The 23,306-nt window shown below is 42.2% G+C and overlaps 2 long non-coding RNA genes and 1 other non-coding gene across 3 annotated transcripts; all 3 read right to left on the minus strand.

Annotated features, from left to right (window-relative positions):
• Nucleotides 1–221: 221 nt before the first annotated feature.
• TRNAN-GUU (transfer RNA asparagine (anticodon GUU)) lies at nt 222–295 on the minus strand. Its single transcript has one exon. It is a non-coding gene; the product is annotated as a tRNA-Asn (tRNA).
• A 3,850-nt stretch (nt 296–4,145) lies between these two features.
• On the minus strand, nt 4,146–4,880 carry LOC103647821 (uncharacterized). Its single transcript, XR_563074.2, has 3 exons — nt 4,711–4,880; nt 4,351–4,649; nt 4,146–4,267 (listed from the first exon to the last, which is right to left on the minus strand). It is a non-coding gene; the product is annotated as an uncharacterized lncRNA (long non-coding RNA).
• Nucleotides 4,881–11,105: 6,225 nt separating this feature from the next.
• On the minus strand, nt 11,106–12,336 carry LOC109944608 (uncharacterized). The gene is made up of 2 exons (XR_002267722.1): nt 12,297–12,336; nt 11,106–11,529 (listed from the first exon to the last, which is right to left on the minus strand). It is a non-coding gene; the product is annotated as an uncharacterized lncRNA (long non-coding RNA).
• Nucleotides 12,337–23,306: the final 10,970 nt, after the last annotated feature.

Here is a 23,306-nt window from a genome sequence, read left to right on the forward strand (position 1 = left end):
AGATCTTATTTTATTAAAAAAATGAGAACCCAGAAGTCAGAACCTCTTCATGATATTATTAGCGGAAGCCAGAAAGGACATTAGCCTCACATAAAAGTATGATGAGAGATATTATTTTATTTAAAACGGAACTTAGAACTTCTTCATGAGAGTATAGAGAAGAAAGTACAAAAAATATTTTTTAAAAAGTAAAATTAAATATTTTATGGAAAAAACAAATTCGCTAGAAGGAGGGCTTGAACCTCCGACCTTGTGGTTAACAGCCACACGCTCTAACCAACTGAGCTATTCCAGCTTTCAGTATTTATTTCAAAGTACTAGTTTATGTAATATTTAAATAGCCTAGTGTCCCTGATGTCCAATTCATTGAGAGATCAGGAAGCAACTATCAAATAATAAAATCCACACTTACCGCACGCATAAATTCTACCTCTTGGATTTTAGTCCATGTTTCATGGTTTTTATTTTTATTATCAGGCGTGAAGCATGTGACATGATTCGCAATGACACCTTGCACCACCAGTCACTCACACAAGGATCTAGTCCAACAAAGTTAACCGAAAGTGTCTTTTAAATCAAACTAGTCAAGTGTTCGTGCGTTGCGACGGCACGCAAATTATTCATACACAATGATTACATAAAAACAAGTAACACATATTATGGATCACAATCTTATAAAATATACAAATCAATTTACAATCAAACGTGAATATACATTAAAATCTATACTATACTTAAAGCACTAGTTTCAACAGTCGTCCCGCGTCATCTTTTTACAAATAACCCCTCACAGCTATTTCAAATTAATCTGCTGCATGTCTATAGATGGCCAAACGGTAGCCCGGTACAGGCTAGATGCCCGCAGGCCACAACTCTGGCTCAGGCACGTCATGCCGGCCTGCTGACTGCGACTGCACCGGGTCAGCCCATCGGCCTATTTAATTAAATCAGCGTAAAATGTTAATAACGGTGCAGGAGGTGGGGTTTGAACACATACCCTAATGGAAGAAGGACAGGAGACATTGAGTAAAGTTGTCTAACCAATAGAACATCATGCTCAAATATTTTTAGTATAGAATATAAATTGAATATATGTATATATGTTTTTTTGTAAAATAAAAATATATATATTCATGTCAGGCCGGACCAGCACTACGAGTCCAGGCTACAGCCCAAGCACGATAATGCGTTCTTTGCTCTTGCAAGCATTATGTCGTTTCTGAGACCACATTAGTGCAATGGACTCCATGGTGTTTGAGGTTGTTGAATTGGATGGAGCAACAATGATTTGTCACACTAAAAGGTTATTTGTTGGTTTTAAACGTTAGTAATTACTACGAAATAGCATAATTTATATGGAGCGCAACCAGTTTTTATTGATACCGGACTTTAGCAATCACTCCATATTTTGATCTATCTTTTTTATAAGTTTGAGTTCATGTGACTTATTTTAGAAACTTGAGCTCACAAATTTTCTCTTATTTGGTCTCTCTATGGTGGAATTATGTCATTTTATAATCTCTGTTCGTTCAATCAGTCGTTATGAATTCTCTTCTAATCGCTCACTTTATTGGCCGTGTTGTACCAAGACATATTGCATGGAGTAAACAATAACGTCAGTTAGCCAAATAAAAAATATTATACGGAGAGCAGAGACAATCAATAAAAAATCTTGAAATTTTTTTGGTGGATAGTTTACGTGAGTATGGTTGTAAGCCGTCACAACGCACGGGCAACCGACTATATACTTAAAGCACCAGTTTCAACGGTCATCTTTTTACCAAAAGTCCTACATTTCTTCCAAATTGACTCAGCATAAAATGTTAAAAAGCGGTGCAGGAGTTGGGGTTAAACTCACATCCTGATGGAAGAAGGGTGGGAGACACTAGATGAAGTTATCTAACCAGTAGAATATCATGCTCAAGTATTTATAATATTGAATATAAATTGTACATATATATGATTTTTTATAAAATAAAAAAATAATCGTGTCGGGTTTGGCCAGTACTACGGGCCGAGGCTACGGCCCAAGCACCGTACGACGCTCGTGCCAGGTTGGACCAAGCACTATTAAATGGGACGTGTCTCAGACCGGCTCGCCAGACACGGCCCATTTGGCCATCTATACCTCCGCACGATAATGATGTTCTTCGGCTCAATTGCCACCACCTCGTTCGCCATTCTACTTCTTTTCTCTCTCACTTCATGCCTCCACCTCCCGCCACCTCGTTCTCGGTAGAGGGCGTAGGAGCATGCATCTCCTCCCCGTATTCGTCCGATACCAGCCCCGATACCGACTCGCGTAGTGGCTATTGCACGTTCATGAGGATGTTTCACATCATGCGCGCACCATCATTTTCGCCGTCATCGGACGCCCCATTCGTCTTCCTGGTCTTCGCTCTATTCTTCCTCCCCAACCTACTGCCCCCGCCCACGGTCACAGCCACGAGCCGACCGACGCTCGTCGATGCGGGTACAGGGAGAGTCAGTCATGCTCCTGGCCTTACTCTGTGCGTGCCGTCGAGGAGGACATGGTGGCGCCTGCCACGCTAAGGTTGTCTTGACGATGAGGAGTCCAGGTCTGAGATATTGGACAACCAAGACCCGTAGCGTGCCAGCAGTCGACATATGCTACGGAGTTGGTGGCGGTGGTGTGTCGCTTCGGCGGGTCCATGGCTGGAAGACACTCGCATTCTCTCGTCCTTCTCGGATTGACGCCTGGTGCGGGTGCCTCTCGGTTTGGAGCTGCTCCGGCTGGGCTTGTTTATCCGCTTGCGTGCTCTCTCTATATATCTAGCGGTGTACTACCTATGTCGCCTCCAGATGTCCAGGTCTTCGTCGTGTCCTTCTCCAGCAACGAACAGGTATGTCCGCCTCTTCTCTTCTCCTCCTACTCTACGAAACCTTGGAATTGGGGGATATGAGGGATGGGGTCTGTGATTTGCTGCCTATGGTACCCGTGCGTTCATAAAAATATTGTGTGAAGAGCGGAGACAATCAATAAAAAAATCTTGAGATCTTTTTGGTGGATAATTTACATGGATATTGTTGTGAGCCGTCGCAACGCACGGGTAACCGACTAGTTCATACTAAAAGGACGGGAATAACAAGTGAGAAAAAATTCTAAATCTTTGTTTTTATCGTAAACTCAAGTGTTTACAAATAAAATCACATATATCTAAAGCCAACTAAACACTGATGCGCTTAATAATCTTTTGTATTTCTTCTGGAATATTGTCATTACATTCATTCTCCTGGTACTTCATCAACTCTACCAAGAATTTGGTCCTCAGTACACTTGAAGTCTATACATTCGATATAAGACAACATTAAATTCAGTAAAGACAATTAGTTATAGAAAAATGATATTGACCAAGAATTAGAACTACACAGTTACTCACAGTGGAAATGCAGGATAACCTTTTACCATTGCACGAGTGCATAAAATTGATAACAAGAAAGCCTGATAAATCCCTACAAATTAAAATAACTCGTTCTTACGTATATATAGCCAAAATTATTTAGTTGTCTTCAAGGTATAAGAAATTACTAGTTTAATGTTTTTGGAACCCATGATGGTACTATACGACGTCACATATAAATATCGTCCTTCCATGTAGAATTAGCCAATTCCATGGCAACATTCATATTATTGGCAATATTATGTATTTTGTGAATATAATGCATGCTTGGATCGTTACCCTTAAACCATGATGATAGAGGCATGGAGTCCATTATATAGATGCTTCTGGTATTCATGTTAAATATATATAAACTGAAGTGACCCAAGAAACAAAAGGGCAATAGAATCTGCAAGTTAAACAAACATCTTAAGAGAACAAAATTAAAGATTACAAAAAATATAAAGAAGTAATAGCTTACTTGGCTGCAATCTGAAATATTATACTCCATGTCAGGCCAACATTCAAATAAATTCGCCAATACATTGGTATCTAGCTTTGCACGAAGGCGAGGGTCTTGACCATAATTAGTTATGGACTGTTTATTGCCATGTTAGTAAAATATAGTAATATAATGATCATATTTATATGAAACCAGTTTAATCACTAATCAACATACACAGAACTGTAGATCCATGTAGTGGTATTTGTTTTCCAATAAGAACAAGGCATCACTGCATGCGATCATCCGAACAACTATGTTGAAGCAATCCTTATCCATCGGTTTATTTACATCCAATATATTTTTAAGCTGTTGAAGGCTTAAAGAAATTGGATAAGGCTTGGTGCTCTGAATCCAATGTTTCCTATTAAATAAATATTTGTTTTCATAGTTAAAAAAATCATAGATGTTGAATATTTATCATATCTATAATAAACATTAACTTACTCCAAATATTCGGCGTCGTCTATCTCCATGATGTATGTGCATAATGCACTCATCAGTTCTTGTGTGTTTGTTGATGTTAATGTAGCGGGCAGAGCACATGACGATATAAATGGTTGAACCTGGGATGATGCATTTAACGATATAGGTAACTCACAAGGAGTCTCAATTATCTCAACATCACATGAACTTCCTCCATCTTCATCTGCATGATGGTCAGTCTCTTGATGTCCTTTCTTTGTGTTTAATCTTGAGTTCCACAATATTGCAGGTAGCTTAAATCTAAACTTTGTTATATCATTCTGCAAATGATATAAATTAGAACAAAATAAACATTGTTCATATGAAATGCAACTCATCTACCTGAGTTAGGTTATTAGACAGAGAAGACCCTGTCCAATATTCCATATAGTTCACCATCCATAGACCACAAGAAACCCTAAACATAATTTAAAAACAATAGGTGAGTTTCTATGTATATGAAAACAAACACAATCAATTCTGTAAAGTAATGGTCACAAGAATTTTACCCATCGGTTTGCATTTGCTTTGTAATCTTTTTTATAACTGGCCATGATGTAACACAATGTCTGACCACTTATCCCGGTTAAGTTTTTTATGTTCTGCTATAAATTTAATCTGTCTTTCTAGATCTTTTAACTATGTGGCAAACAAATAACATTTTAAGATTGAAAGATAGCAAATAATGTAATGCTGAAATGATCACACACACACACATATATATATAAAGAATAATTACTCACTGTAGTATAAAGGTCTCGACGATCCGTTATTTGTGGTCCCATAGAATCGAGTATATGTACCTCATTTTTTTAGCATTGACAATCGCCAGGTACCAGTGAAAATTTTCTATGTTTATTGGAATGAACACCTGCATCGAACATATGCATTAAAATTAATTTGCAAGTGTTGTGCACCAATATATTACATGTGTTAGAATGAGTTGATTTTTAAGTTAACCATGTCAGCTTGTAAATAGTTGTCCACCCTGTTTTCAAGTGTCTTCCTTACAATTCAAGAGTATCTTTGGATCACCATCACGCTTAAGCAAGCTGGAAATGAACGTGCTCTCCAAGAAGACCTTTCCACCTTCTCTATGAAGTATATGCTCTTCATCTCTAATAGAATGTATATATGCACTAAGGACCTGTATACCAAAACAATACAATTGGTAGATTAAATTTATAGGTTAGATTTAAATTTGAATACCTTACAATATAATAGGATAGATATAAAGATATATATTTTATATTATATAATATAGATGTACTTGCCTCGCCAGTCAATTGCAAGTCACCATGGAAAAGACATTCCATATCATATCTATTTAACCAAGCGGTGTCGATGTTCACCACAACTTTTTTTTCCCGGTAGTGATTTAATGTATTCAATAAGTTGAAGATCTTCTGTAGTGCACGTATAATCTATATATAATGAACAAATTATACTTCATATGCAAATGATATATGAGAAACCGATAGGATGCAACAAGGTAAGAACCAAAAATAATTACCTTTGGGTAAAACTCGAGCTACATTCAACTTCTTTGGTTTGTTATGCTCGCATATCCTAATCAAAGTGTCCAAGTTATCTTGTTCGATCTGCTCCAACGTATCCACATCAGAACTTATTTGAGTTGATTCATTTTGAACATCCAAGGATGACAAGGGAGTCACATCTGTGTGAGGAGTAAAAAACATCAATATATTGAAAAAGCATTATTTAGTAGAAAATTATAAGACAACATTTAGTAATCATCAGACAGAGAGCATCTAGATATGAGAGCCTACTCGGTTGTTCTCCAACATCGGCTTTAGCCGACACATGAACTGGGTCACTGCCTACTGCCGCAACATCAAGCGATTGTTCTACAACATTACCAACACTGGCCTTAATATTCTCTCCATCATTATTATCTATGGTCACAAGAGAATAATTAGGTGTCAAACAAAAAAATATTGTTGAAATTACTCCAATGTAGTTATTGATAACAACTCTTACCCAATTCGTGTGTGTCACTGCATTTGCTTAGAATTTGTGATGAACAACCACTACCCGCCATAACCTCAAATGATGGATTAACAATATTGCCGACATCAACCTTTTCTTCATCCATCTCTAATATCCATGGTGATTTAGTAGAGATATAAAAACATATTGCATTAGGGAAAGCATTAGAAAGGAAAATGTGTTTCAATCTCATTTGCATATTGGATTGCGCCAGAAAACAAGCAGACAAACGAAAAGGATGTAGGCCAGACAGTAAAAGCGCGACGTGCTTGTGCTCATAATAATGTGCAAATAAAACATTCGATAAAATGCTAGTGCACAACGATTACATAAAAAACAAGCACCACATATATTATCGACCTCAATATCTCACAAATAATTTGGCAACAACTAATACATAACTAAACTGGTACGAATAAAATGTGTACTACAGTGTGAATGTCACAAAAACAAAGTCTAAGAAGTGAGGACTTCTTTGTACACTATATTCTTTGTATATGTCTCATTCGAGTTTTTGCTCAGAACCATTTCTCCAGCCGCAAGTATCTTTACATTGCTTCTCGTTGTTGCTCGTGATAAGGCAACATATAATTGTCCATGGGAGAAGACCGGATTTGGTAGATATACTCCAACGTGGGGTATTGTATGTCCCTGTGCTTTATTCACCGTCATAGCAAAGCTGAGTCTAAGAGGGAATTGAGTCCTCTTAAACTTGAAAGGAAAGATCTCATCATCAGAAGGACATAAAGGAATGCGTGGTAGAAAAACTCTCTTCCCTGCATGTTGTCCTAAAACAATCTCGGCATCAATTGTATTTATGTGAAAATCACGAATTATTAATCTTGTGCCATGGCACAAACCGTTGGGAGGATCAAGATTTCGGAGCAAAATCACTGGACAGTTGACCTTTAGTTTGAGCATGTGCGGAGGCAGTTCACTCGGTGTGAGAGAGTTTAAGAACTCAGGAGGATAGTTGTTGTTAGGATCATCAACAGCAACATCGAAACTATGGTAAACCATCTCTTGCCCTGAGAAGCGATCGATGAACCTCATATTTATCTTGTCAACATTTTCATTTTTTGTTGACAAGATCGCTTGAGATGTGATGTAATCTCGATTATGCATGTTCGTCTCTAGCGATGGAAATATTTCTTCAATTAATCTATCAACATCATCATCTTCACCGGTGTAAGGAATGCATATCTCGTCAGGTAATCTCACATTATCATCGTTGCATGTCTCTTCGATCCCATTACCAATACGTAGTAGATAGTCTGACGAAACCGAATGGCTAACAAACAAACTGGTACATCAGAGAATCACAAGTGAATGTGGTAGTGAGTCTCCAGAAGAGTCATTTGTGTATAGAATAAAAATAACATGGCAACAGAGCACAGTAATAAGTAAACTTAATATATTGGGCCTTTTTAGCCTGTGCCCCTATGTGCATAAGGATCAAGAATTGGAATTAACAAGAACAATATGAATAAGCATAGCAAAAATGTTAAGTAGAACAAAACAACATTTTGTAGGCACACAAAAAAAGGAAAATACACCAGATTGAAGTACAAAATAGTATTACATTTGACCTCGGCGTACCTTGCCTTGCCACCGAGGTAGCAGAAGAAGGTGTCGATGAGGTTGCGTTGGTCGACGATGTCCAAAACCAATCCGATCTCCGACACCTGGATCATAGTGCAAGCTTTTGAAAAGAACTATTTCAGCATATACTCAAAGGTTTACCTTATAATGAAGCATTTACTAAATAAGTACATCACAGAGTGTGCTGTTCAATGAAGCATTTACTAAATAAGTACATCATAGAGTGTGCTTGTTCGATGACCCCCTCACAAGTCACAATATGCTGAAATAGTTCTTTTCAAACACGTGAATTAAACACCTAAAAGGACCGAACAAACACTTGAATCATTTTCCTTACATGTTATTTTGTTTATGTTTCCAGAGGAATCTAGCCAGGCACCAGTGAAGAATGTTGAGGCTACTATGGCTGCTACTATTGAGGACAAGGAGAATTTCACAAATATGGAGAATACACCACCAGTGATAGAACCCCCAAGCAAACCAAAATACAGGTAACTCCTGTAAATTCCTAGAACTCTTTGAACCACCTAGCTTGGATTGAATGTTGTGTAATCAAACCACTTTACCTTTTGCCAGTACAAGATTCTGATGATTGGTTTGTTTCTTCAGAAAGGTGATCTTATGGTAGAATTATTAGAATCCTAATTATGATTTTTTGGTAGGGTACTTGTAGAATATATTGGCAAAGACGGTAGAATTAAGTGTCAATTTCGCGCAGCTAAGTATGTAAATTTTGTGTTGTTGGCTCCATTATGTCTGAGCTGATATTTTTTTTCTTAACCTGTGCAGATACAGGTGCTAACTATTATCTTTCATCAAGTTGGAAGTGTAGATTATTTAAGCACACAATACATCAGTAGAACAGGGGGTAGCTAGAGTTCAAACTAATTGACAACACAAGCAACAACAGCCTTATAGTCTTGATTCCATACAAATCATGCTAGAATAATCTATACACATGCATGGAAGAACATGTAACACACGGACCTGGGTTCCCAGCAAGAAGCAGCACGTGGAGGGACGGCTCTTTGGACTTTATCTCGAGCGGTTCCGTCGCAAAGCCGCAGGGAATCGCCGCGAGCAGCCAGCAGCCAAATAGGAAGAGGATGGGTGGGAGATGAAACCATTGATATAGGAGAGGGGCAGATCCGGGGGCGGTTGGGTTGGGGTGATCCGGCGGCAGAAGGGTTGCATCTCAGACCCGGATGGCTGGGTTCGGGGACGGTTCCGGGGACGGCACGCGCGGGTTCGGCGATGGTTTCCGGGAATAGCGCGCGTGGAGTCGGCGGGGATGGCGGCTGCGGGCACTCGGGGATGGGGCTGCTTCGGCGCTTGGGGACAGGGATGGCGGCTGCGGGGATCAGCGGATGCTGCAGGATCGGCGGATGTTGCGGGGCTACAGGCGAATGCGGGAATCTGCGGGGTCTACGGCTGCGGGCGCTCGGGGACGGGGATGGCGGCTACGGGGTCAGCGGGGATCGGCGGATTCGGTGGATGTTGCGAGGTCAGCGGCTGCGGGATCGGCGGATGTTGCGGGGCTGCAGGCGGATGCGGGAATCTGCGGGGTCTACGGCTGCGGGCGCTCGGGGACGGGGATGGCGGCTGCGGGGTCAGCGGGGATCAGCGGATCCGCCGGCGAGGTCGGCGGCTGTGGGAACGTGGGTCTGCAGGGATGGAGGGCTTTTTTGTAAAATGGTGACACAGACATGCGACAGGTTGGTTGGAATAAGAATAGGGTTTTTTTTGTAAAAAGATGACGCACGACGACCATTGAAACTGGTGCTTTAAATATAGTATAGATATAGTGGTTCCTACCCTAGTGAAAACACCCAACATAGAACCTGCCCGTTGATGCAGTGGACCAACTGTGGAATTTTTCTTCGCATGGTAATATGATATATGGTTTCTCTTGGTGATGTTTCAATGACCAAATCCATGTGAAGTAGAGTAATAGTAATTAGCATGCGCCATGAGTTTTGAGTCAATGCTTCAAACAAGTTTTCTACACCGCTCCGCCCCTCCAAAAAAAGTGTTGGCTACAAAAAAGGTGTAAAAAGTCGAATTATCTACCACATAAAACTGTTATTCTCATCTCATCCATTATTAGTTATTTCTCTTATGTCAGTGTAATACCTCCTGATATGTTAAAGGTAACAAAATGATGCAATTTTACTTTGACCCTGGTATGTCAATTGGGAGCAGGAGAAAAAAATCGTCCCCTTTATTGGTGACGAGAACGAGACAGAGATCGATATACATACAATCGTTAACCGTTAGCTCAAGTTGAGCGGAAACTATTAGATGTATCTTTACATTTCCTATATATCCTTAGGGTTTAGAACATGTTAGCCCTCATGTCTTGTGTATATATAGTGGCAGGGTCTTATAATGAATACAATTCCGTACCAGAGCTAAGTTAATTTTCATGCAGCCTCTAGCGGATTCATGATATACCCCCGAGATCCTGAGGCTATAACCCACAGTATTTATATCATACATCTATCTTATTTACTATTTCAAACTTCACTCTTTAAACAGTGCGGTTTACAGTTAAAAACAGTGTTTTGCACGCTCAACACGGCTTGGGACCATGTATAGCAGTTCACCCATTGTCACCTAAAACATTGTTTCCACTGTGAATTTTACTGTTTATAGATATGAGTTTGAATATAGGTATGAAGATATGTAAGCTACTTGAGATAACATAACAGTCGCCCCTTTCGTTGAGCGCAGCCGCCTTCTTCCTCATCTTGTTTGTTAGGATCGTAGGTGGGAAAAAGAAGACACAGAGTCTAACATGGAAAAAACTCACCAATGTGGAGGAGAAAAAAACCACGGAAAAACAGATCTTTTATATGGTGTGTTGTATAGGGTACATGGGAGACTATTTATATAGGCAAAAGAGATAGAGATAGGGTCATATCTACTTATCCAACGAATCTCCCCTTAACGCTAAATATATAAAATTGTTTCCCCAAACACCAATAGGGTGTTAAGCTCCACAAACACCTACGAGGTCAAGACAATGCTTGAACTTGGTATTAGATAATAGCTTTGTAAGCATGTCTGCAGGATATTCATCAGTATATATCTTGTTCACTTTAATCTTGCATTCAGCAACAATATCACGAATGAAGTGGTACTTGATATCAATATGCTTGGTCTTGAATTGATACATGTCATTCTTGGTCAGACAAATATCACTATCACTATCACAATAAATCTTAATGACATCCTGAGAAACACCAAGTTCAGAAATAAGACCTTGCATCCAAATTGCTTCTTTAGCCCCTTTAGTAGCTAAGACATATTCTGCTTAAGTAGTGGAAAGAGCAGTAACAAACTGAAGTGAAGCCCTCCAACTCACTGCAGAACCGTATAATGAAAATACATAACCAGATATGGAGCGTCTCTTATCAAGATCACCAGCAAAGTCAGAATCAACAAATCCCTCAACAAATCCCATGACACCAATTTTCTTCACTGAATTCTTGTCAAGCAATAATCCAAAATCAGAAGTACCTTTCAAGTAGCAAAGAATCCACTTTACTGCATTCCAATGTTCTTTATCAGGATTGTGCATAAATATACTTACCACACTAATAGCATGAGCCAAATCGGGTCTTGTACAGATCATAACATACATGAAATTCCCGACAACATTAGAATACGGTATGCGTAACATGTGTTCTTTCTCATATTCAGTAACAGGACATTGCCTCGATGACAATTTAAAATGTGAACCAAATGGTGTAGCAATGGATTTGCAATTACTGAGATTATACTTTTCAATAACTTTCTCAATATAACTTTTTGAGATAGAAAAAGAGTACCAGCACGACGATCATGCTGAATTTTCATCCCAAGAATTTTCTTTGCTGGTCCAAGATCTTTTATATCAAATTCATGACTAAGTTGAGCTTTCAATTCAACAATCAGTGACTTGTCATGAAAAGTGTGGCAGAACCTCCCAAGTTATTGGGCCCACATGCATCTGTCCTTGTCTCCAAGACCTCAGACGGCTATGCATGTGCACCAGATAACTTAACAGGATATGTCCGAGTGTCCCAAAGACCTCGGATAAACCACTTACAACTAGGACCATGATTAAGTAAACACAAATCACACACCAACAATTTGCAGCGAAAATCTTATTACCAAATTTTATAAGTTACATCAAGTTTACATTGTACATGATCGGAGTGATTACAAAAGTGATTCAAAGAAATAACTTTGACATGTTATAAATTATTTATAGTTTTGAAATATATGCTAGCTCAAGTGACCATCCTTAGTAAGAAGTATAGAAGAAGTACTTAGACTTATAAGAAGGTCGTGCCCACCAACGCTTAACACCAATCACAATCAAAGTGACTTGTAACCTGCAGGAACAATGGGAATAAAACCCTAAGTACGCAAGTACTCAGCAAGACTTACACGACTAAATAAAGGACTCTCAAGGGTATGTTGGTTAAATAGGAATCAAGGAAAAGGCTTTAGCAAGAATCAACTTAGATATTTTTGCTGAAATAGCTTACTAAAGTGAGTCCTTACCTTCAATATTTTAACGCCAGATTAAATATTAATAGACTCTGGTTGCATCTAGTCTAATTTCACCATCTCATCAGTACAACATCATTTTTATTCATAATGTTTACATCCTGACTTAGGTTGCAGGTCAGAGATCAAGTCTCCACTCTCCAGGGATGTAACGGCGATCCGAATCGATTTACTCAGCTGAGGATCTCTAACTACACAACATATGTTTCTCGTAACTCTTGCATATGCCTACCATTCCCACAAATCCTCCACTGCATGAACAGGTCCGCACCACCCGAGAGCACACCACCCCTTTTAGGCGGTCCTTTGCCAAGAGGGTACATGCCACTCTCGCCATCTCTCCACTCCTAGTGCGCGATTGTCTTTTCATGTATGGAATAGCCGGGTTCAAGCTTACCCTGTCCCATGTAACACCCTGATTTTGGGGGTATGAAATTTCTGTCTAATTATCACCCAAAATCATGTGTTACTCTTCTTTTTCTCACTCTAGGTTTTCTCTCTCTAGATTCATTCTCCCTTTTTCCTTTTTGATTAGAAATAGCCTAAACTAGTGGAGGTTAATTATTTATCTTTGCCAAAACATTATGAGTCATGACATGTTTCATCATGTTGAGTTTAAAATATTCTTTGAAGTGTTGCACAAGTTTGAATTTATTTGAATTTGAAACCTAGTTTAAATTTGGATTTGAAAAACCTAGAGAGAAGAAATGGAAAAGGAATTAGAAAATTCAGAGAAAAAGAAAAGGAGAAAGCAACCCAAACCAGCCCAGTCGGCCTAGCCAGGCCGCGCGCCCACGCGCCCGCGCCATCTGATAGGCGGACCTCGCCTGTCAGCGGCAATTCTCCCTCGCGCGCGTAGTGGGCCACGGGTCGGCACCGGATCCCCGCCTGGGTCCTGATTAAGGCTCGGGTATATTCTGTCCGGATCCCATTCTAGAGGTCCAGTTCGCACACGTGGAGGTCCTGGACCCCCATGGGAAGGTGCCGGACCGCCTAGTGGGGCCAACCTGTCAGCGCCAGTTTCCTTCGCCCGCGCGCTCTCTCTCTGTCTCGTGGGCCCGGTTCGCCAGTCGCCGAGCCGTTGCCCTGCACGCCCCTTTCTCCTCTCTCTGCGCCGTGGACCCTGCCTGTCAGTTCCGCCCCCTCCGCGCTCGCCGTGGACCGGCGTGTGTGCACTCGCGCACGTCGCCGGATTTCTCGGCCATGACGCCTGCCCACGCGCCCAGCTCCCTTCTTAGAGCCCTGCCAATGCCCCGTACTCGCCCCCTGCCTCATTTCGTGCAGCTCTGCCCTCTCTCGTGCTCTACCCTCGCTGCCAGCCGCCGCCGGAGACCCGCGCCCGCGTTCCCGACCATCCAGCTCGCTGGAGACCGCGCCAAGCCTCCCCGAGCTCCGCCTCGAGGTGAGACACTCGTCTCCGTGCCCAATTTCCCTTATTGCGCTCTGTGCTCGGCCAATTTCGCCTTCGCCGGTGCTCGGCCGCGGCGGTCCGCCGTGCTCGCGCGGTGGCCGGCCGATTTAGCCCGGTCTAGTTCCCCGAAGTAGGTCCCTGTGTCACCCCTGCCTCTGCTGAAGCTAGCCTAGGCCTTAGCGCGCCTTAAAACCCCTCCCCGTGGCCGGAATGGCTCACCGGAGTTACTCCGGCACGCCCGAGACCTTTTCACCGCCATTCTCCCTTCTCTGCATGTGGATTCATGGCCTCTTCCCCGCCATTGAGTTCACCGTGGTGCCCTCTCCCTCCCTGCCCAACTCTGGCGACCCCAGAGCCACCCTAGCTCGCGCCAGCCTCAACTTCGGTGACCTCACCGTCGCGGAGAGGAGCGACGCCGCCCGCAGCCGTCTGTTTTCCCCTGGTCTGATCCCCTCCGTCCGATTCAGATCAAACGGCTCGGACCACGGATAACGCTTCGCGCACGCGTGCCCTGATGCCTTGGCCCGCCTGTCAGCGCCCAAGTCCTCTGGCGCTGGGCCCGCTCGGTCAGTGCGCCCTCCCCCTCTGCCACTGACGCCCCTGGCCCGCTTGTCAGTGCTCGCCCGCCCACGCGTGCGCCCTCGGCCGCAGATCTAATCTCAGCCGTTGGTTTTAGATCTGACGGTTAGATTCACCCGATACCCCTTCGCGTGGCTGTTTTATTAAAGAGACCCTCGGTTTATTGGAAATCAACCCGCCGTCCCTAGTTTTCGCGCGCAGGCCCCTGTAATCTTGCAGATTGAACCTTGTACTTTTAAATATTCACAGAATTAGCCCTAATTTCATATTTTGAATTCCCAACCTTGTTTATTTCATAACTTTTGCATATGAATTCCAAATTTAGTGATTCAAATTGTAAAATGTTCATAGAATTATTCTCTGTCCGAATAAAATGGTTTCATTTACTGTCTGCACACTCTATTTTTAGGATTGAATATGAACTAGTGTAGATGTATTTTTATTTATTTGATAAAATAAATAAAAGGAGAACCTTAAAGATTTAAACATGTGTAAGCTTGCGAGACTAATAATGTGTATTACATGAAATCATCTCTGGTCTAGATTTAGGTCACAATAAAATAAGTTGAACTATGTTTATGTACTTGTAAGTAACACTTAGGGGAACAGTAACCTATTTTCAAATAAAGTTGATATATGTTATAGTTTATGTTATACTTTGAATTCATTATCCCTTATGTAGTACTGTGTCTTTTTAAGAGGTGTTCCAATGTTTGTACATGTTTGGCGTGATGTTTATTTGTACTTTCCAAATGTATTGAATGCATGCTCGCTTTATTTAGACAACAAGCAGTCCGAGGTTCCTGAGTGTGTAGTTGGAGACCTCCCAGAGCAGCAACTTGGTGAAGGCAAGTGTCCTCTAACCCATTATGTCCTATCTACTTATAATTCATTGTACCGCATTACTTAATTCAAACCTAAGGATCGACTAGCTTTCTATTTACTTATCCTTGTTTACCTTTTGGGTTATCATGGTTAGCTTTATGCTATTGCTTTACTTTAATCAATGAACATGATGTGAATATTATGATACGATGATGTTATCCCGATGATGTTCTTGTGATACTTTAGGGGACTCAGACTATTTCCTGAGTACCTCTCCATAAGGACCTGTTCAGGGAGTGACAACCCGGGATAACAGTGCAACCATGAGGGTGGAATGGGACGCGCTTAGCTGATTAATTAGAGGAACCAGAGGAGTAGTTGGCTTCACTGTAGGGCCGTCAATGGGGTCCGGGCACAGTACTTGCTCTGCCGAGGCTGGTTGCAGAGGTTCTTTGATTTGGTTTTGTTAGTCACCCTTCCTTTGGGGAGATGTATTGTGTTTATCAAACTGTAGAAACCTAACGGGCAGCTATGACCTCTGGGAAATCTTTGTAAAGGCTACGTAGTGAGACCCTGCTAGGTCACCTTGGTAGTGATCAATGGAGAGTCATGATCTCCAGTAGAATGGGAATCACGGCTTGTGGGTAAAGTGTGCGACCTCTGTAGAGGGTTAGAAACTGATATATCAGCCGTGCTCACGGTTATGAGCGGCCTTGGGATCCTCTTTGATTAGAGATACAAATGATCTGAGATACAATGGTTCTATTTATTATTTTGGTTCAATGATGATAATGATGTTCCTCGATGAGGAAATGATTCACGGGTTGGTTATATGATAAAACTTGGCTTCCACTAATAATAAATATCTGATCAACTAAAAGCAACTGCTTTGACCCTAACCCCATATAAAGCTAGTCCACTTCAGCCAAACGGGACATTTGCTGAGTACGTTGATGTGTACTCACCCTTGCTTTCACAAAACATCAGGTTGCCTATGGTGCAATTTATGCTCAGGTAAAGAAGAAGGCGTCGAGGCGGATCTCCAGAAGTTACAGGACTTCGACGAGTTCAATGATTAGGCTAGCGACCTCCCCTAGTCAGCTGCCTATGGTGGGTTTGTTTACGTTGACTACGTGTTTGATTCTGTGTACTTTGATTTATATTATGTAAATGACTCTAGTCTTTCATATTATTACTTACTCTTTGTTGTTATTCGAAGCATTGTGCTATAATGAGTCATTTATGTAATCGCCGTGTACGTGAATTTCTGATCCTGGCACGTACATGGTTCGCATTCGGTTTACCTTCCAAAACCGGGTGTGACATCCCATATCTAGGGCATGTAGCCAGTTAAGATAGTCCTTGATCATATAGGCCTATATACGCATCCAATCTTTAATTAACCTGAGTGGAGCATCACCTGTTCCTAGCCCAAGTCTCGAGTTAAGTACTTCTATCTTTAGGATTGTTTTGTGTTCCTAAGGATGAAAAGAGCATTATAGGGAACTTTGCAGTAAGATCCCATCATGCTCCCAATGAAAATATTCTTGCAGGTAGAAGCCATCGTTCCTCAGGATAACCCCTGAGCTAGACATTATTGCAAAAGACAACCTCTATCCACAAGATCTAAGCAGGGCTAAGCATTTTTAAACAATATTTGATACTTCCAAAGAAGTATCTATAACAGAAATGGATATCAAGGTAGTCAATGCATCAAATAGTTTCCAAGCAATTCCTATAAACTTAATGCACATTTCACTAGACTTAAGTGTATAAAAATCTGTTTAAAAAAATATAAGGAAGGGGGTAAATGCACCGGGGCTTGCCTGGAATAAACACTACGTTAGTGTTTGTTAGACGATGACCACTTGGCGACCATCCTTTGTCTTGGCATTCGTCAGATTATCCATCTTCAGGTTCGTCCGACTGACGACATCGTCTTGCGGAGATGTCCACTCTCTCATTATTCTGGGGTCGACTTGGGTCGTCTTCCGCATCACGTGATTAATTATCGTATCTAAATGAAATGTATAATGCACATGTATGAATATAAGAAGAACTAGCACAATACTAGACGATACGATTAAATCAACATGTATCGCCTTCGCTAAAAATACGAGAATCATCGTAACCTACATACCTATCGATCCATTCATTAAAACAAAATTATAAAAATAGAGAATTAGCTCACCATAATCAACTCGGCTCGATCATCGCACGAACGATGAAGACGACCGGTATCGGCGAGCGCGAGAGCAGTGCCCAGGCCAGAGATATGTAGCCCGACGACCTGGTAGTAGCTTCAACGGGAGAGTAGGAGGAAGAACTCACCGCCACATGCAAGCAAATCGACGTCAGGGAGCTAGGACGCGGGCGTAGAACACAGAAGTGGGAGGCGCGGCCGCAGGACAAGCGAGAGCGACCAGGGCCGAACACCGGGGAGCCGTGGCTGGGGCGTCTTCGAGGAAGAAGACCAAGGAACGTGCCGTTGGTAGAACGCTAACGAGGGGCAGGGAGGTGTAGCGTCCAAGGACGCGAGCAGGAGCTAGAGGCCAAACAAACTACGGTGACTCGAGCAGGAGACGCGGCACTTGCGGCTGAGGGAGATAGCACGAAGAAGAAAAGCTCCAGAAAGTAGACGCGTGTACCGGAGACGTGTGCACCAGCTAATTTCTATATTATTAAAGCTGGTTCAAACCGGCGAAGACGGATCTATCCACGTCAGCTTAATTTCTTCACGTCGCTCGATCGTCAATCAACGGCTTCCATTCTCCCCGAGGCAGAGACAAGCAGGTTCCAAAACCCACCTCGCGGCTCACGCCACACCTCAGTCCGCCGAGACCGCCCCTTGCGCTCCCGACCATTCCCAGACTTCGCCCTCCTCCGCCTCCAATGCCGGCACTGCGTCCCCTCCTCCCTCGCGCTTCTTCAACGCCACCCACCACTCCGTGGACCTTCCACCGCACCCTACTCCTCCATGACCAGTCCCGCCACCTACTCCTGCCTCGCGCTTCTTCGACGCCAAGCACCAATAGAAGAAGCAACAGGTGCCCTTCCCTCCGTCACCCACGACGTCGACGCCGATGATGTCGGCGACCCCCCCCAACGTCCTCATCGAGATACAGAGATCTATCAGCTGCTTGAGCATTCTAGACGCCACATGACGACACCGATTGGCGGTGGGAAAAAGAAGACGGAGGCCACTTCACCGTCGTCGCGAGGAGGAGACGCTGTTAAACTCGATGAACGCGACAGCAGGTATGGCTCCCCTCCACCGCCTCCCTTCCCGCGCGCTGCCTTTGTCTTCGTCTCGCCTGCTCCCATTCCCACATGTATGAACGCCTCCCATCGTGCTTCCTCAGATTAGAATTTTTTGTGCGTTTGAGTTAATTCCTTGCCTTCTTCGTGCGCGCACGCCGCCGAGCGGCATGCCGGTGGCGCGCAGCGCGCATGTGTGTTATGGACAGTGAACGGGGCGTGGGCGTGATGGAGCCGTGCGACATGTGTTGCAACAGGAAGCACTGCGGGAGGCCGGGACAGGGGACGTGCGCCGGTGCGCGGGAGACAAACTTCACCTCTACAGGAGTGAGGAGTCAGGACCTCATAGTTGTGTGCGGGACTCTTTTCGAGCCGCTGTCGTACACCAGCTTGGGCGCCTCCATCGGATTCAGATCGTCGCTGGACTCACTTCCCTGACTTACAAGCTGCCATGGTAAGCAACGCCCGCGCATATGTGATCTGTCCTGGCCACGCTTACTTTGTTCCCCTCTCTAAGATGACATCTTTGGCACTTCAGAACGCGCAGAGCTTCAGAGGTTAGATCCCCTCTGTTGTCCAGCCTTTCCTGTCCTAGAATTACATCAACGACGAATTCAAGCCACCCAGATCAGGGAACTCCGAAGCAGGTCTGCAGGTGCGTCCTCACTCCCCTCTACGTTCCTGATTCTTGATGTCACTGTTACATCCTAACAGATTTTTATTGAGCTTGCTATGGGATTGATTTGATTAGCTCCTTGAAGATGGTCATGGTGCCAATGTTGCGAGCCTCCAGACCATAGCTGGAGAAGTATTGTGCTAGGCAGGGCAGTGGGACGTGAGCAGGACTACAGGTCTGTGCTGGTGCTTCATTCTTCATTTCTTTAATCTTCTGTGGTTCAGTGACTTAAATTATTTATTCGCATTAAAGATAAAGAATAAAAACCCTAGAACATTAAGGTAATTCTTTTTCCAACCATAACTCTTTTAGATTATGCGACATTAACTTGAATGCTCGTGCCTTTTGTGAATCCTGAATTACCACAACGCCCTATCATCTGTTATTTCATTAGTTCCCCACAAAGTTAGTTCTTATCCTATTTAATTTTTTTACTATTTATAATTTATACTCATGTATTCTTCTGAAGTATTGATGTGGTATGCGAATAATAAAATTCCAACTCCACAAAATATGTTTGGTAGTATGTGCTTACTGTTATGACACTTTTCTTTTAAAAAATAAATTAAAGATGCATGTAAGATATTGAGTATGGATGTCCATTGTCATAGCACACTATATAACTTGAATGTGTATTGATCATAATCAGGTCATGTGCTGCTCAGTGCTACTAAACAGAGATATTGTACACCTCTTTTAGATCTTACAGAAACAGACTTACCAACTATCTTCTGTTCGACTGTAAATGGTCAAGTAAATCAAGTGAAATAGCTTCTTTACGAAAATGTAATAATTTAGTTTCCTCTTTGTCATCATCTTAATTTGTACTATTGCATTGCTTGAAGCTATAAATTCATTGATTGTCCCCGAAATTAAGTCACATTTCCAGATACAATGTTCCTATTAAACTGTGCATGTTTCTATAGCCAGCTTAATAGTAAAAAATCATGATGCATTGTATTTATAGAATTAACTTTTTTACATATTTCTATATATTAAAGATGGGAGCAATTCTGCTCTCAGATACATCCACGTCAACGCTTTTCACTTCAGACAAGTGATCCTAATCCAACGGTCAGAAACACGTATCACACAACCCACTGATATACGGATAACAGATGCCCTTCCGCTCCTACCGGCCACCGGAGCATTCTAGATAGTGCACGAAGGGGCTGTTGGAGAAAAAGAAAAAGCCACGCCGTCGTCGCCGCCACGGGGAGACGGCGATGCCATCACTCTCCCTGTGCGGTCCCCCATCCATTGCATCCCTCCTGAGTGTTGCCTTTGCCTTCGTCCTTTTCAGCCTCCTACTATTCAGTTTGAGTTCTAGACGGATTAGCTAGCCAATATACAATGCAAAGGAAAGGTGTGTTTGGATGGAAGGCCGCACACGCACGCATAGAAGAAGGGCATCCGTGCACCTTTGAGTCCCACTGCCTACCAACGAATTGACCGCAATCTCGATCAAGAGATGAGCATAACGAGGAAGACAATGTAGATGCTTGCTTTCGTAGGGAATTCAGGCTTGATGGTTCAAGTTACAGAATATATATACGTAACTGGCAGCTACTACTAATTTGAATTCCTAGCTACATACATTATGTTTTTCATTTTATTCAATTCTCTCCCCTGCTTCTTTATTACTCCTATTTTCTAGATGACATACATCAAAAATGGGATGCTCTTTGTTGGCTTCCTGCTCCTGCATAACATACTAATTTCGCTATAGAATATATGTATGTACCTTAACTGCAACAACTACTAATTTAGATTTCCTAGCTACATCATTTTTTATTTTTCTCTCCTTTTCCTCTTCTCTCCCCTGCTTCTTTAGTACTCTCATTTTTTCAAAGGATAAACATCCAAACTGGATGCTATTTGGTGGCTTCATGCTGCTGCAGAGTATACTAATTTTGGAAATCAAGAGTTTGACCAAGCAAGCGGAACTAGGTAAATAGCAATGCCTTTATCTGACAAGACAAAGTGCGATGGGTATAGATTTTTCTTGGTACCACTAGAAACAAGGCTCCTTACACTAAGCAACATGCTGCAAATATAAAGAATCCTACTGACAAACAAGAAAACAATGGTTTCTTGCATGATAAACCACAACATTTTGCTGATCTGGGATACCCGGTGCAAAAAGGACATGGAGACCCAGAGAGGCAGAGAGGGTACTTATTATGCTGCCTCCTTATGTTGAACCAAAGTGTAGCATGCAACCTGTGAATGATGATCCTGAAAAGCAAACTTGAAGTGGTTACAGAAAGCCTAACATCCTTGGACAAACTGATCACTTGGAGAACAAAAAATTTGCTTCGACATGTTTCTGGTGGGAGAACTGCAAAGCTGCTAGCACGTGTTGATGCTTATGTTGAGGTGCCTAGCAAGGCGAAGGTCACAAGGCAAACACCCAAAAGTCACAGAATATTGCATGTTCTTAAGTTATCAGTGTAAATTATATGAATCAGCCAGGAAACTAGCTCATGTATGTTCTATATTCTTCTACAGGTAATCATCCTTTAAAATGTCAGGATGCTCCTTTTAGTTAGCATACCTAAGACGTGCTCATATACTAAATACAGGGTACAAGTATATTAACTGAATCTACTGTTATGTCACTTCATAATTTCTCCAAGTGTATTCTTTAGTCAGAGATTGTATTCTACGATGTGTTCCTGAGTGTTCTATATTCAGATTTGTTGTGGGTATAGGATAGCAGAGTTTAATACAGGAGATCGTATTAGAAAACTGAAGGGTAGCATGTACGTTCTAACTTGAACATAATAAAATTTGAGTACTATAAATATATGTACGTTTACTATATATGTAGCTAAGGAAACAATGTTCTTACAAGTTATAACACATTGATTAATTGTACATTATTTAAATATAACATATATTCCATTAATTCTTCATTCTTAAATTGTGCTTTATAAGCATTATAAATTGTGGACGAATGATATTTGTGTTTGTGCAAATACAAATGTTGAATATGTGACTTTGTGATTTAGATTTTTCTGTATTTATACTTAATTTCTTATGAAGTTATAAACAAGCGCGCATGGCGCGCTCAATATACTAGTTCTTTCTATTAAACGCCGTAGCAAATCTGCTCCCACGTACGTCCACGCCAGCTTATTTTATTTCAGCCGTTCGATACTGTTTTAAGGGCCACGAACGTATCTCAGCTTCTCAAGTAGCAGCGGTCTCCAGAAAGGTCAAGTAGCACTGTAGCAGTGGTCTCCAGAAAGTCGGACAAGGCCGTTCAGGCCCTCCGAACGTCGAGGACGTTTCTAGAGAGAGCACGAAGCATGAAGGGGTCGCATTAAATAGAAAGCAACTTCCTTCAGACCTCTGCTCGCTTTTGAGGTGCACAATCTCCGATCGCATATCACAGTGGTGGGACTAGGTACATCCGCAGCTTACGCTTCGCCCAATGGTGTCGTGGACGGCATCAACGAGCCATCGTCATCGACCAATTCTACTGCAACATGCCCCGGTAGAAGGTCCGTTGCGGCGGCGGCGACGACGACTTTGCCAATCAGACCTCCGTCGTGGCTGTGTTCGACGTGTCGTATCACAAGATCGATGACATGTTGCGGCGCCGAGGCCTTCAGGTTCGTCTGCAGCAACGCCGAGTCATGTTCTACTCTTGATGTTTTGTGCCCTTCAAGTGCTCGATTCAATGCCCAAAACAAGTTTACTTGCTATTTTTTCCGGCGAAAAGTCTCCAAATGTACATATACATGTTCTATTATTCTATAATTTTTCGCAGGTATTTTTCCATGTCATTGGCAGTGGACACAATGATATACCTTGGTTTACAGTACCCCGTGATTAACCCATATATATACATCAATGCGAGCCCCGTTCTTGAAGCCACATACCTGACATTTTATTTGGATGTCACTAATATGTTTGATATTCTGCCTTTGACTCTGGTTTGTATAAGTTTTATGATGTGTACCTAACCTGCACTCCCCGGAGAATCATCACCTTATGGTCTCCAATCCA

This window comes from Zea mays, chromosome 2, assembly GCF_902167145.1.
Source record: "Zea mays cultivar B73 chromosome 2, Zm-B73-REFERENCE-NAM-5.0, whole genome shotgun sequence".
In the NCBI taxonomy this organism is placed as follows: Eukaryota; Viridiplantae; Streptophyta; class Magnoliopsida; order Poales; family Poaceae; genus Zea; species Zea mays.